This window comes from Emydura macquarii, unplaced genomic scaffold, assembly GCF_026122565.2.
Source record: "Emydura macquarii macquarii isolate MOO-44397 ecotype Brisbane River unplaced genomic scaffold, CSIRO-AGI_Emac_v2 contig_2768, whole genome shotgun sequence".
Taxonomy (NCBI): domain Eukaryota; kingdom Metazoa; phylum Chordata; order Testudines; family Chelidae; genus Emydura; species Emydura macquarii.
Window position 1 is genome coordinate 40,874,894 of NW_027132905.1, and position 15,269 is coordinate 40,890,162.

The following is a 15,269-nucleotide window of genomic DNA, read 5'->3' on the forward strand; positions in this document are numbered from 1 at the left end:
CAGTGCCAAAAATTAAGAATTTGAGACATTTAATCACAAAAGATAAAGTAATCCTTTATGAAGCAATTCCCACAGATTACAAATGTAAAAAAAAACTGAAGTACAATCTTTTCCATTTACGATCCTAATATTCTCCCTAAGAGCAAAGCCCAACATTTTCAAACTTCAATGACTGTGAAAACAAGAGGACCTTAGCACCTTCAAAAAGCAGGCCAGTTAGCTGCCTAACTACGGACATAGCAACATATCTTTAGTCATCCATGTATGAAAATACTGACCGTGTTCATTATAAAACAGAATAGATGTGTAATTACATATTAAGTCGTGAATATATAAGAGGAATAAGATCTTTTATACCCACTGCAGCAACTAAATCCAAGAGATTTTATTTTAAAAAAAATGAGAAGCATTGCTACTGAATTTAATCTATGTGGAAAATGACGACATGCTAAATTACTTCAGTAAGACATGCCTCTTCAAGTCACAGACAGTGAGTTGTAAAGGTGGTTGCTTATACTAAAGAAAGCTAAATAATATAGCATAAGAAAATTGACTGAAGTGTTATTATATAACTGAGGGGAAAATGCCTGGTAAGTTAAGCATGGACCCCACTCATGGAGATTAGCCAGTGGGAAAATTTTGGCAAACAAATGTAGTCACTAAACGTTCCTGTAGTAAAAGTTTAGTGTTAAGGAGTATAATTTCAGTATGCTGCAACAACACGTAAACAAATTCCATCAATAAGTCTTAATTCATTTACACTACTGAGCACGTAGCAATTCTGCCCTTTTAACTTTTAGAGTGAAAAAGCATAAAATCATTATGCACTGAGCCTAAGAAAACTATCAAGCTATACATATCTGCAAGTCACTTAAAATATTCCTGGGCTCTGATCTATGGAAGTTTGCATAAACTAGAAAATCTTGTGAGTACCTTAATTATAGGTCTTGTCATGGTGCACAAGCTTAGACCCTCTGAATTTGCTATTACACAGTTAAAGATTTAATATATTTTAGTAATTTTGTAGAGTTAAGTGTCGTTACATTTTAAAGTGTTCTTAGTATAAATCTTTTTAAAATATCAGAATACCAGCATGATGCAATGTATCTGCAATAAGTTTTATGACTTTATGATGTTCCTTACAACGTAAGTCATCCTCTGTATATCTGTTATTTTATACAGAGAATATATTGATGTACTGGAATGCAAAATGAGTGGAATGAAGTGCATCCTACAAGTTGTACGGTTTGAATCTCTATGGACCATCTACAAGAGAAAGTTGTACCAAATTAACTAAATCTCTAAACTATCTGGAATGACTGGGTCAGCCACTCACACAGTGCAAATCAATGAGAGGCACTCAACTGAAGTTAGAGTGTCACTCAAAGGGACTAACTAAATCAGCTTCTAAATGGATTTAGTTAAATTGGTACATCATTTATCATGTAGGCAAGGGCCAAGTTGTACTTTTTCCTCTGAGAAATGCAAGGTGGGAACAGGAAGTCAGGACACAGAGTAACTGTAACCAAACTATCGCCATTTCAAAGGTACTTCAGTCAGCCATTTTTATTGTTTGTCTGACTGACAACAGTTCCAGACTGTTGTAGCAGACTGCAGAACTTTACATTACCCTTCCAATGGATTCTTTGGGATATAAAACAACAACTAGTATATTCTCTATTACTATAAACACTTGGATGTAGAAAGATGCCAACAGAACTATTATTCCAAAGATGGAGTAACATTTATTATATTACCATTCAGCACCAAACTGTCTTGGCAGAGAGTGCTTACTAAATAAAAAGTAACAGTAGCCTAGTTGTAGCAGTTAAATTCACAAGCACACATTTCAAATGAATCATGGACAAACAGTGTGTGCTGGGGCAAAAAAACACCACACACACACACAAACCTAAAGCGTACACTTATCTGTCCAGACAAGTGGAAAACTGCCTAGAGATATGTTCATCACAGAAGTGGAGTATAATAATACAGAGATGCTTCTTCTCACTAAAGTGTTACTTGCATTAACATTTAGAATTTCATTATAGGCCTGATTCAACACCAAATGTACTCAATGGCAGACTAATGGTTTAAGTGGTCATTGAATTGGACTCTTTTATGCCTATTTTTATTTTAAATATAATGCCGTATTAATGGCAACCTTTTTTGTTGGTAATGTGATGTTAAAAACCACTATTGTAGTAAAATCCTTAATTAAATACAATTGATTTTTTGGGGAATAGGATACAGCTAAATATAATCAGCAAGACAACCCTTCAATCTTAAATGTATCAATGTATAACACACACACACACACACACACACACACACACACACACAAATATAGTGCCATGCAAGTGCCATGATTCTGTAAACAGATAAGATGACTACTAGATGATAAAAATGCATAACTAATTATTGCATTGCTTAATTTTAGTCCAAACATTGAAGTTTTATTTATAAAGTTGTTTCTTTTTATCCCCATTTCTCCTCCCTTGCACTCTGTTTCATTCAAAACTATAAAGGATCAAATTCTTTTCACTCCTCCATCTCCATAAAAGGCTGGCTCAAATTAACAGTGTAAAGACAACACTATTTTATGCCCCCAATCTAGACAGCTTTGCAAGGGAGATACCAATCAACCATGACACCAGCACAAGTAAACTCAGTAGGGAAGGATGACCATTCTAAGACACACCCTGTCGCACCTGACACTAGCACATGGAGAATCCAAGGCAGTGTGAACACCTCCAACTTTATGATAGCATTCCTCAGTTCAATTTACTGAGGCTTTTTGAGCATATGCAGGGAAAAAAGCCAGTTTCTGGCCCTTATATGTTCATTTTCAGATACAGTGGAAGTCACTTCACATAAAGTACCCAGAGAGGGCAAAATCCAGATTCTGACTGACTTCAACAGGACCAAGATACGGTCCACATAGAACAGCTATCCATAGCAGTATATGAACATGGGTCTCAAGTTAGAACATTCCTAAAGTCAGTACTGTCAAGTGACAAAGCTTATCTAGGATTTTTGTTTTGTTTTAAACCTACATAACTTTTAGCTTTTCCAATTGGAAAAACATTCTACCAGATATTTCTCAACATTTTAGAGATCCCACAAAATAACTATATGAATTTGAAATATGTATATTTCCTCCACCCCTGCAAACACATTGCTTTTGGCAGAAAGTGGTTTTTAATCATTATAATCAAAAGAAAACTTACTTATCTTCTTTTGTCAATCAGTGTATACAGATATTTAAGCACTTGATACAAACCAAAAAAACATTAGAAGTCTTAACCTCATTATGATTTCTCTCTTTAATACATACCTTATTGCTTTTTTTAATATCATTCCCAAATTTGGCAGTGCTCTTCAACAAAACTCCACAATTTAAACTGTTCCCATTTTCTTTTGTGCTCTTTTTCTAGCTACTGTGTTTGCCACAGTTATTTCTAGCTATTTTATGCTTGTAACAAACACCCGGCAACAGCTTCTTTCACAGATATTTTACAAATGCTAGTAAAGGCTGTACATTTTTGCTTTTCTTCCTTAATCTCAATAGTGCAAGGTTGGCCCCTTCATTATTTCTGCTTCACATAAATGTTTGAACCACTCAGCTTTCTTCACTTTCTTTGTTACTCCTGCAATGCTGAAATGTAATGGTCAATAAAACTAAAGCAAGTGCATCATGAATTTAATCAAGAGCCCTCAGAATCTGTTCTTTGGTGCAACTGCTAAGCTTGTTTTGTGTTATATTGCTACTATTCAGAGAACTTAAGAGGATTCTCTTCTCACTTAAAAAGGGATGTCACATTAAAATATACAGATCAAACAACTTAATTTTGAATTCTGGCATATTATAAAGACAACTCGTCAAATCACTTCCTAGCCAATATACCACAATCACATGTCAGGTAGATACATTTTCTGTGATTGTCTGAACTCTCTCTTGTACCTTGCATCACCCAATTAACCCAGGATTAATTTATCACAGAAAAGAAGACAAGCCTATAGTGAATCACAAGGCATTTGAAGTGCATTTTACAAATCCAATCTAGCAGCAGCAATGCACTTCCACGAAATAAACCTCTGAAAACAGAGCAACTAAAATGGTTTCCAGTGTTCTGTGTGATCATGTTTCAAAACTGTCGTGCTCTTCCTTTTCATAAATTGTTCCAACTTAAAAAAAAAAAATCTGCATTTGAAACATATTTTTTGATGTGAGGTCATTACATTTATACAGATACAAAAATATTAACAGATTAAGATGTGGTGAGGAACACTACTAAGAGCACAGATAAAAAAATATTAGGAATTGGCAATCTAATGTAAACAATCACTTTTATAAAATAATGAAAAGACAGTATCTAAAGATATAAAACATTTAATTATTGAACTGAGTCAACTTGCCATTTCAACAAGCTTCATAGAGCTCTTAAAATGAGAAAACTGCAAACTCCAAGGATGCAGAGTGCAAAGTTTAAAAAAAACTTTAGCCTATACTTGTTAATTTACTTTCAGTAATAGCATAAAAATAGAATAAAACAAATAAGACATTTCACAATCTACTGTATACTTATAAATTGATGTAGAACAAAAATATTTTCGGACAAAATTTGAAACTTATTTCCACTCACTGAATGAAAATGAAGCAATACTAAATGAAAATGAAGCAATACTATACGATGTGACCTTGACTTTCCCTTCCCTCCCCATGTTGTATTGAATTTTCTTTGTTCTCAGTTTTTCTTTACAAAGCAAGCCCAAAGCTGTTCTTGTTACAATTGTATACAGGGCAGAGGAGATTCCTATTCAGAGCTTAATTTATATTCACATCCAAAATTAATCTCACCTAAAATGAATGTGGTGAGAGCTGGAATAATGTGGACATTTCATATGCTATCGTATTTTTAAAATTTCCAAAGATCAAGAATTGTTCAAACAAAATTCATAGACCAAATCCAGTAGAGAAAAAGGCATCTGCAAATTGTTTAAGAAAATCCAAAGGAATCAGATGAAATTTTATATGATTAGATTCATCTAATTACAATATATGTTTTAAACATTAGATACATTGCACAATTCAATACATCACTGATAATATGCAAGAAAAACATAAGAATCTCCTTTTTCACCACATGGAGCCCTCCCGTAATATCCCAAGGATATGCATTCCAGTTAAGAGGATACAGTACCTACCCCAGCCACTAGACTACTTCTAGCAGCCAACACTATACTCAACAGCATCTGCTGTTTTAATACTAAGAGGAGAAGGACCCATGCAGCTCAAAATGGCTGCTCTTTCAGGTATATCTTAACCCGACTTTTCAATCAATCCTTCAATCACCTTGTCAGAAGCAAATCTAGGTATCTTTTGCATTCATTTACACTCTGTGGTTTAGGTCACACACTCAGTAACTTAATTCATAGGTTCATCATCATGGCCATGAAGCAATTTTGACAGAGTTTACATTTACACCGAAATTCTTAACCTTTTTTATTTTTCAAATGTTCTCTAGACTTTTTCCAAAACAAATTAAGTAATCTCTTTTCCTATCAACTCCATGAATCTATCCTCTTAACGTAATCCCCTAATAACCATCATTTAGCTACTTCAAGACCATGGTATACCCTTCCTGCAATCATGACGAACACAAGCTACAGAATTCCAGGTATAGAAGCAGTTTACAGGCTGACTCTTTGCTGTCTTATAGCACAACTGTTTTTGAACTATGTCTTTATATATACTCTTTTCTCTAGTCACTTATCTTAGTATTTTCTCTGTGTACTCATAAAGGACAAGCTTCCCCCCCTTCTTTTTTAGTTTATCATTTCAATTAGCATTGTGTATCCATAGACTAAATTCAATTAAAAAAAAAAAAAAAAAAAAAACACCTTAGGGAAGACAATAGATTTGGACCAACTGAAATCAAATTGAGAAAATCAATTCACCCCCCCCCCCCCCCACTTATGACTGTCTATTACTGCTTTTAAACTCAGCTATAAATCCTCCTAAAAATATCATAGAAACTGACGAAAATTGAACTATGACAGAACTAGCAGATGCTGCTGTAATGTAAGTTACAACAATGTTAGATCCACATGTTTAATTATCTGTTGGGAAAATACATTAATAATTGATTGTAAACACATTAATAGTACACACATTGTGGAATACTATTAATCTTCCAGTCAAACAGGCATTCTTAAAAGCTGTAGCATTATTTTTAAATCTCTACCAAAATAATACAAGCAATTTTTTGTCACAGACGTGGGGAGGAAAGACGAATATCAGTAAAAAATCTGCAGCTGTTAGTGTTATCAATCTTATAGAAAAAACTCTTTCCATGATCAATTTATATGATCTATAGCAACCTTGCTATCTATATTTTTTCACATTATATTTGTTTGATCGTGAAATTCATTTAAGAGTTGGCAAAGTCTCTTAACTGGAGAAATCATTTTTCTGGAGTGTTTGCTGTCAAATCCTAACACTGACTCTCAGACCTAAAATGCTTTTGGGATGATGCTCCGAACACCTCTCTCCCCCCTAACACTCTTGAAAATTAGGTCTACATGACAGGCTAAAAGGAGCAGAATTCTTTATATGTATTATCTTGTTTTGTGGAAGCTATCAAAGTTCTCAGATACTGGCCCAGTGACAGGCTGTGTTATCCAGGAGAAAGGACTGCCTATCAAAAAGGAAAAAAAGACTCCAGAAGATATAGTGGAGATCATAAAAATGAGCTGTCTGCTGTGCTTCATAATCCCCTATTCTTGGACCATGCAAGTTGTTCCTATTCCCCATAGCGTGTTCACTCAGGTATCACTGGGCTTCATCCCCTCTTAAAATATCTCCTGTCCTTCATTCAACTAGAAAATAATTAACCCTAAGGTAATATGCAAAGGGAGTCCGTGAACATGAACAGTGTCCTAACAGAACCATAGAAATATAGGACTGGAAGACACCCCAGTAAGTCATCTAGTCCAGTCCCCTGCACTCAGGCAGATCTAAGTATTATCTTATCCATGACAGGTGCTTATTATTAAAAACCTCCAATGACCGAGAGATTCCTCAACCTCTCTATGTAATTTGTTCCAGTGCTTAACTACCTTTACAGCTAGGAAAACTTAAAATTTCCATTGCTGCAATTTAAGACCATTACTTCTTGTCCTATCCCTCAAGGTATAAAGAGAACAAATTTATCACCCTCCTCTTTATAGCAACTTGAAGAGACTTATGTCCACACTCAGCCTTCTCTTCTCTAAAATAAACAAACCCAATTTTTTCAGTCTTTCCTTGTAGGTCATGTTTTCTAGACTTTTAATCATTTTTGTTGCTCTCCTCTGGACTTTCTGAAGTTTGTCCACATCCTTCCTGAAGGGTAGTGCCTAGAATTAGACACAGTACTCTAGTTGAGGCCTTGTGAGCACAGAGTAGAGTGGAAAAATTACTTCTCGTGTCTTGCTTATATCATTCCTGCTAATATATCCCACAATGATTCCAGAATATATCCCAGATTGCTTTTTTTTTTTTGCAACAGTATTACACTGACTCATTTAGTTGTGATCCACTACAACCCCCAGATCCTTTCTGCAGTACTCCATCCTACTCAATCATTTTCATTTTGTATTTGTACAATTAATTATTCCTTCCTTAGCGGAATATCTTGCATTTGTAACATGTATATGTAATGTTGCACATATATAGTTTCTACCACTTCAAAGATTAGCAAAAATTGTCCCTATTTTACAGACTGAACAAAGAGAAGTTAAATAATTAGCCCAAAAATCACATGGTAAGTCAGTGACTGTCATGAATAGAACCCAGGGCTCCTAACTTTAGACTTATGCTCATTCTAATAGACTGCACTGTCCACAGATTTTTCCTCTTCTTCATAATATTAATGCAGTTATATCTGTCAAAGTCAAACCACACAGGCTGACCAAAACATCTGTTAGCATATGTTTAATTTTTTTTTCTGGTCATCAAATCTCAGCCTTTGATAGTCCATCAAGATAGGAAATATTTCTTAGTGTGGATCTCTCTCACTTTACATGAGTGACAATCATGTTTATAACCCAGCCAGACAAATTCAGTGCATAAAACCTTTTATACCAAAAAGTAAATATTTCAGAAAGTTGTTTGTGAGACATAACAGTGGATTATTTTCACAGAGTCAGAAGTGAAAGACTGAAAGGGACCTCAATAGGTCATCTAGTCCACTCCCTGCACTCAGGCAGGACTACATAATAAATAGACCATACCTGACAGTTTTGTCTAACTGGTTCTTAAAAACTCCAATAACTGGGATTCCACAATCTCTTTAGGCTTAAATACCTGATAGTAAGGAAGCTTTTCTTAATATCTAACCTAAACCGCTCCTGCTACAATTTAAGATTATTGCTTTTTGTCCTAGAGTCAGAGATTAAGGAGAACAATTTTCACCCTCTGCCTTGTAACAACCTTTTATGTACTTGAAAACTGCTATGCCCACTCCACCTCCCAGTCTTCAGATTAAACTAACCCAATTTTTTCAATCTTTCCTCATGTTTTCTAGACCTTTCATCATTTTTGTTGCTCTCCTCTGGACTTTCTCCAATTTGTCCACATTTTTCCTGAAATGTGGTGCCCAGAACGGGACAATACTGAAGCTGAGGCCTTAGCAGCGCAGAGTAGAGCAGAAGAATTACTTCTATATTGCTTACATACATCCCAGAATGATGCTGGCTTTTTTTACAACAGTGTTACACTGTTGACTCCTACTTAGCTTGTGATCCACTATAACCCCCAGATCCCTTTCTGCAACACTCCTTCCTAGTGAGTCATTTCCCATTTTGTGTGCGCGCAATTGATTGTTCCTTCATAACTGCAGTCCTTTGCATTTGTTCTTATTGAATTTCATACTGTTTAATTCAGACCATTTCTCCAGTTTGCCCAAATCATTTTGAATTTTAATCTATCTTCCAAAGCACTTGCAACCCCTCTCAGCTTGGTACCGTCTGCAAACTTTATACTCGCTATGCCAGTGTTTCTCAATTATATTTCGCCGCAGCACCCTTGCGCGGCCATGCCATACCCTCCGCCGACAAGTCCAGGAAATCTTCCCCTTTTCGGCAGCGCGCTCTCTAATCTGTTCCCCGCAGCATGTGATTTCTGTTAATTTCGGCGGCGCGGTTCTGCTTTTTCACGGAACCCTTCAACTCAGCCGGGGTTCCGCAGAACACTATTTGAGAAACACTGCTCTACGCCATTATCAAAATCATTTATGAAGATACTGAACAGAACCAGAAACAGGACCGATCACTGTGGGACCGCACTCGATATGCCCTCCTAGCTTCACTGTTATTCTGTAGAATTCTGAAGATTTCTGTGTGACAACTACTCTCTAGGAACAATTTTTCAACTAACTAATTATGCACCCACCAGCTGTATTTCCCTAGTTTGTTTATGAGACAGTCATGAGAGACCGTATCAAAAGTCTTACTGAAGTCAAGATATACCACATCTATTGCTTTCCCCTATCCTCAAGGCTTTTCGGAAACTTTTTGAAAGTTTACAGGGCATTCTGTGGGTGGTTACTACAATATTTAAAATGTCATGCTGCTTCTTAAAAAAACCAATTGAAATTATTCAAGTTTAGTCAGCATTCTTAGTTTTGTATATTTTACTATTGCCAAATGGTGGGAGAATTGCCCAAATATTGAGCTGAAAGTGTATCTCACCAAGCAGTAGACTTTGCAACTCAGGAACCCTTTTTATCCTTGCTTTACTTCAACAAGCGTATAAAATCAGTTTACACATATTTTAGTTGCAATTATCATCAGTTGATAATTTTCTACTAGCAGATGTGATGTGTGCCAAAATGGATTACAAAATTTTGAAATTAATGATTAAAGTTACACGGAGCCTAAAGAAAACTAAAAATAAGTAAATTCTAAATATACTTTCCACCAGGAAGATTTGAGAAAGTACATTATAAAGAGAAGATTTTCACAGGCAAAATGAAGCCAACAAATTATCACTCTGTAATAATTCTCTGAAAACACACATGTCCAGCTTTTCTGCGGATGGGAGTATTTGATTTCCATCTTTAGTGAGCCCTAAAGCCTCATGCCTGAAAAGGCAATTACACCACACAACACGATTGTGTAATAAGGAACTCTTCTGAATTAGATAACATTTTGTCCAGATTAAGTTAAGAAGGAAAAATTTATGATGGCTGTCAAAATCAGAACAAACAGGATTGCAAACTTTATTTTTATTTCTGATAGAAGATTAATTTTTTGATTGGCTGGTCAGGCCTAAGAGTAACTGTCTAACTTGTGGGTTAGACTTCTAACCCTATGATTCTAAGAAATGACAAAAGTATTTATATTTCCTGATGTTCCTTACATGATTAGGTCTCAGAGAAATCACTTTCTTCAGTGGTCACACATGTTTAAATTAGGAAATGCAGAATAACTTATTATACCTTTGTGATTTTTTTAAAATTACGGGCCATATCATGCTATCCGTTTTTAAGCAGAACTCCAACTGAAATCAGTGAGAATATAGCTGAAAAACTCATGGCATGATGCCAATATACTGTGAAATACAATTCTATGACCCAGATCAACTCAGAAGTTTCTACAGAATAAAAATAGTTACTAATTTGCAGATAGTAGCAAGCTGAGAGGAGTTGCAAGTGCTTTGGAGGATAGGATTAAAATTCAAAATGATTTGGGCAAACTGAAGAAATGGTCTGAATTAAACAGTATGAAATTCAATAAGAACAAATAGTAACTAATGTTAATTTATTGAATATTTTCTGCTTTTTGTGTCTGGAAACAAATCTAATCGCAAAATCTAAAAACTGATCAAGGGTACATATGGTTAATCATTAGTTTATATACAGTTTCTGATAGTTAAGTATTAAGAATGGGTGTTCAAAGAAGGCTGTGGAATTCCAGTCACTGGATATTTTTTAAAAACAGGTTACACAAACACGTCAGGGCTGGTTCTAGGTAAACTTGGTCCTGCCTCAACAGAGGCGGGCTGGACTAGATGACTTCTCGAGGTCCTTCCAGCCTTATATTTCTATGATTCTACTATTATTTTGCTGCTCAGAAATGTGATTTTTGCCTATGTACACTAAACTTGCACTGATCTTCTTTGCAGCTGTATCAAACTGCAATCTGAATATAGGATGCCGTGCACAATGGAAGGGATTCTGGAATGACTCACTCAATTGTTACAACACCAATAGGCAGGAATAGCTACTTTTAAAAGATGTAGTTAAAATTAAAGTTAACTTTATACAAGCATTCATTCAGCTGTTGCATTTTTCATCAGATTTTTCTGTTCTCATTGTAGACACCAGACTAGAAACATTCAATCTTTGACTTGCTCTTCTACCTTGAACTAAACTGCTCACAAAGTACATCAACATGTTACCAGATTCTGATTTTTTTTTTTTTTTAAAACAAGGAAAACTTAAAAATATTATACTGAAAATGTAAATTCTTATTAGGCCAGAGGTTTAGAGACTGTACACGACTTGCTGAAGTAGTATTTGTGTTGAGTCAAAAAACTCGAAAGCAATAAAATTTAGCTCGGATAGTCTCCTGTATAGGCTCAAACAATTGTCTCAGTTTCCTCACTTCTGAAAAACAGATAATATTTATCTACTTCTAAAGTTTATCATGAGAATTAGCTAATATTTGTAAAGCGATATGAAGAGGGAAAAAACTATTAAAGCAGTGCATAAGCCAAATTGCAGCTAAATCTCTTCTGTAACAACTCATATATTTTACAAGCTTATTTATCATATCCACAGGAGAGTTTTGGACTAAAAGGTTGATGTGATGATAAATTTGTTATTAGAACCTATGTAATACCTCCACCCACTTAGTTAAGTTTTTAGGATATTGGAGGAGTATCAAATCCTGGCCTAAGAAAGTAATTTGTCAAGAAGTGTTTCTAATGGTTTCTCAGACTTGCTTACAGCCTACCTTATCATGAAATCTTGCATACCTTTCCTTTTACCCACCTTGTGGAACAGAAGGTATAGAAATTAGCATGATTCCCTCCCCCCGATATTGATCAAAATTTTGAATGACCTAATCTGAAGATTCAAAATAGATCTAAATTACAATTATAATTTAAGACAACATTTCCTATACTTCCCTCAGCCTCCCAAATTCACAAAAACAAAACAACTTGCACTACCCCTGCAACCTTACTATATGGTGCTAGCAACCTAGACCTCTTAATTTGTATATATTCTGTGCTCCCTATCCACTCTCCACATACACTTTTGGAAACATTACATAGAGATTCATGAGACCCTCCCTCTCCACTAAAGCATTTAAGAAAGAACAGTGAATTAATTAAAAGTATTGTCATTTCAAGTCTCTTCACTGGCACCTGAGTTGAAATGAATGGGGAAGTTCACACCTCTCAGAGCTATTATTTCAGGCTCTCTTTAAACCCAAGCGGACATCTCTGCCTCAGTTACACTTGCTTCACATTTTGAAGATTTTCTTCTCAACCACAATGGCTAGAGATTTTTTTTTAAATGAAAGCTGAGAATCTGGAGGAGAACAGAGATTTGCCTGTGCCTGCCCCAATCCCAGTTAGTGAAGGGGCATGACCCACACTTGGGGAAAATTGGTTTAGGAACATTTCACCATTTAATATTATATTTATTTAGTGCTGACTATGAGCTCAGCATTGTACACACATAGATAAAGGAAGGTTATATTGAACTCTTGTAGTACTATCATTAAAGCCTCTTTATCCCCAGCTAATAATTCAACCACAAACTTTCATGGATCCAAAACTATTCGTGTTGGAATCTGAAAGACTTGAACAAAAAAAATTTTTATTTGAATTTGGTCAAAAACAAGTTTTAGTATTTCAATTCTCCTTCCTTCCAATAACTACCTTTCCCTTGGTTAGTTAAATCCTAGACTAAAATAAACATGTCTAATCTGTTAAATATGTACATTTGCATCTAAAGTGAACACAAATAGAGTTAATTATTTTAGAATACCACCTCCATACTTCTGAATCGCTCACTGCTTTAACACACCTACAATTAGTTTCCTTCAGGATTAAATGCTGCACAAGTCTCAGTTGGCAGCAAGTTCTTTAATGGGCAGTCATTTGCAGCAAACTCTCAATCTACAGCTTCACTTCTGCAATGTTCTCTATTTCCAACTAGCCAGGCCTAGAATCCCAAATTTCTTTTACCCGAAGATGCACACATGCACAGAGAGCAATGTAACATTAGCCTTTGTGCTTGGAAGACCCTATTCATCTTATTTCTAGGCCTGTGGCTTAATACAAAAAGTTATCAAGATCCAAAACATGCAATGGAACGGCTGATTTTTAAAAAGACCTTAAAACAAGATATCTTAACAACTAACCTTGAAATTGTCATTTGGAGGGCTGATTATACAAATCTCTTTGCAAACAAAAAAAGGCTCTAAGAGGTCTAAGATTTGCAAGTGTGTGACTCATTGGCCCCAACAATCAACAAATACACATCACTGATCAACTTTGTCAATAACTTCTTCCAACCAAAATGACCATCTAGATTTAAGAGGCAACTATATACCTTTATGGAGGGAGTGGTTTTGGAAGGACAAGTGATGACAGGGAAATTGAATTGATAGAGACTTAGGAGGGGAAGGTTTTTAATGCCAAGTGGTGCTTCCCTATGTAGCTATTGTTTATATCTTAAGTTAGAAGAGAGAGAGATGCCAAGTCACACATTGAGCCTTTAAACTAGCTTCATTGAAGCTTCCCTTATTTACATACATTTGTTTTTTATAAATGTATATAAACTGAAGAGCAAAAAATCAAAATAAATAAGCTTTGAAATCTCACATCTACATAGTCATTAAAAACCTTAACGCCTTTCTTTTATTTCCTCATTGGGTATTTCAGGTTTAATAAATATCACAAAACAATTTCGGAATTAAATAATTCTAATCAAATAAATAATGGACTTAAACTACAGTTCTTGTTCTTAAGATTTACCACCCCTCCAGCAATCTATATTTAAATTTCTTATAATCTACATAAACAGTATACAATAAAAAGCACGTGGTACACATTAGGAGGATGGAGGCAGAGATTTCACAGACTTTCCTGAGAATCCATGACACAGCTCTTTTCAAATCCTAAGCAAATATATATTTTTACAAGAAAAAACAATTTAGTTGTCCTCTTCTGCCAGTTCAGCCAATAAAGAACTTAAACAAAAAAAGGATTAGCTTCAAAACAGCTGAATTACCCAGTGCAATCCAAGCTGCGTCTTCAGAGTTGTCTCTATGGTCGCAATAGTTCCTTTCTTCATTGGGGGATGGGATTGGTTCTCGTGCTCTGAATAACCTAATCATTGCTGCCAATACAGTAACAAATGAAAGGAAAAACCTGTCCTTGTGAGCAAGCATAATATTTACAGGCCACACAACTGTCGCAACAAGCCCTTTACAGCTATGTTGTTGCACTAGGCGGAACACACAGCAAAATTATATGTTCAGATCTAAAATAAATTCACAAGAGAAGATCCTAATTAGAATAATAATACTTCATTCAGGCCTAGGACATAATTTTCAAGAGAGAATATGGAAAAGGAATAACTAAATCAATAGCTAACACTAAGAAATTGAGCAGATAAACAAAGAATATCATAAACATTCATGACAATCTAGTAATTTAAAGAAAAAAAAAGGAAATTCAGCAAAGACCACTATCAATATCAAATAAACACAATGTGCTACCCTGGTAATGCCATAAATGTAAACATATTATTGTATAAAATGCTATTTAATATTAAAAGCTTTGATTAAAGTGAGTCATCCCTTTCATTGCTCTATTGAGGAAAAAAACAATGGCAAGTGAAATCATTAATCATTAGTATTAACTATCCAACGTCAAGATACATCATCATTAAACATAATATGCAATGCAGAAGGAACAAAAAAAGTGTACCAGCACATTTCTTCCAGTAACGTTACCGACACAGAATGCTCTAATTCAAAACAAAATATTTCAACATTTAATAATCTAGCTAAAGCAATTCACTAAACTGCAAAATGAAAAAAGACCTTTGAAAATGATGTTCTGAAGATATAAATCTTTAAATTAGCAATCTTATAACAAACAGGCCCTAAACACATACCGTCAGGTTTTTTTGGATACATTTCCTTCATTAATCTCCCTTATTTTCAGCAGCATCACTCACTCTGCATACTCCTCTGTCTTC

The 15,269-nt window shown here is 35.1% G+C and overlaps 1 protein-coding gene across 3 annotated transcripts in view; it reads right to left on the minus strand.

Annotated features, from left to right (window-relative positions):
* Positions 1-15,269, minus strand: part of PRKCZ (protein kinase C zeta) — a 146,772-nt gene that overhangs the window by 103,306 nt on the left and 28,197 nt on the right. The gene's annotated exons all lie outside the window — the stretch shown is intronic.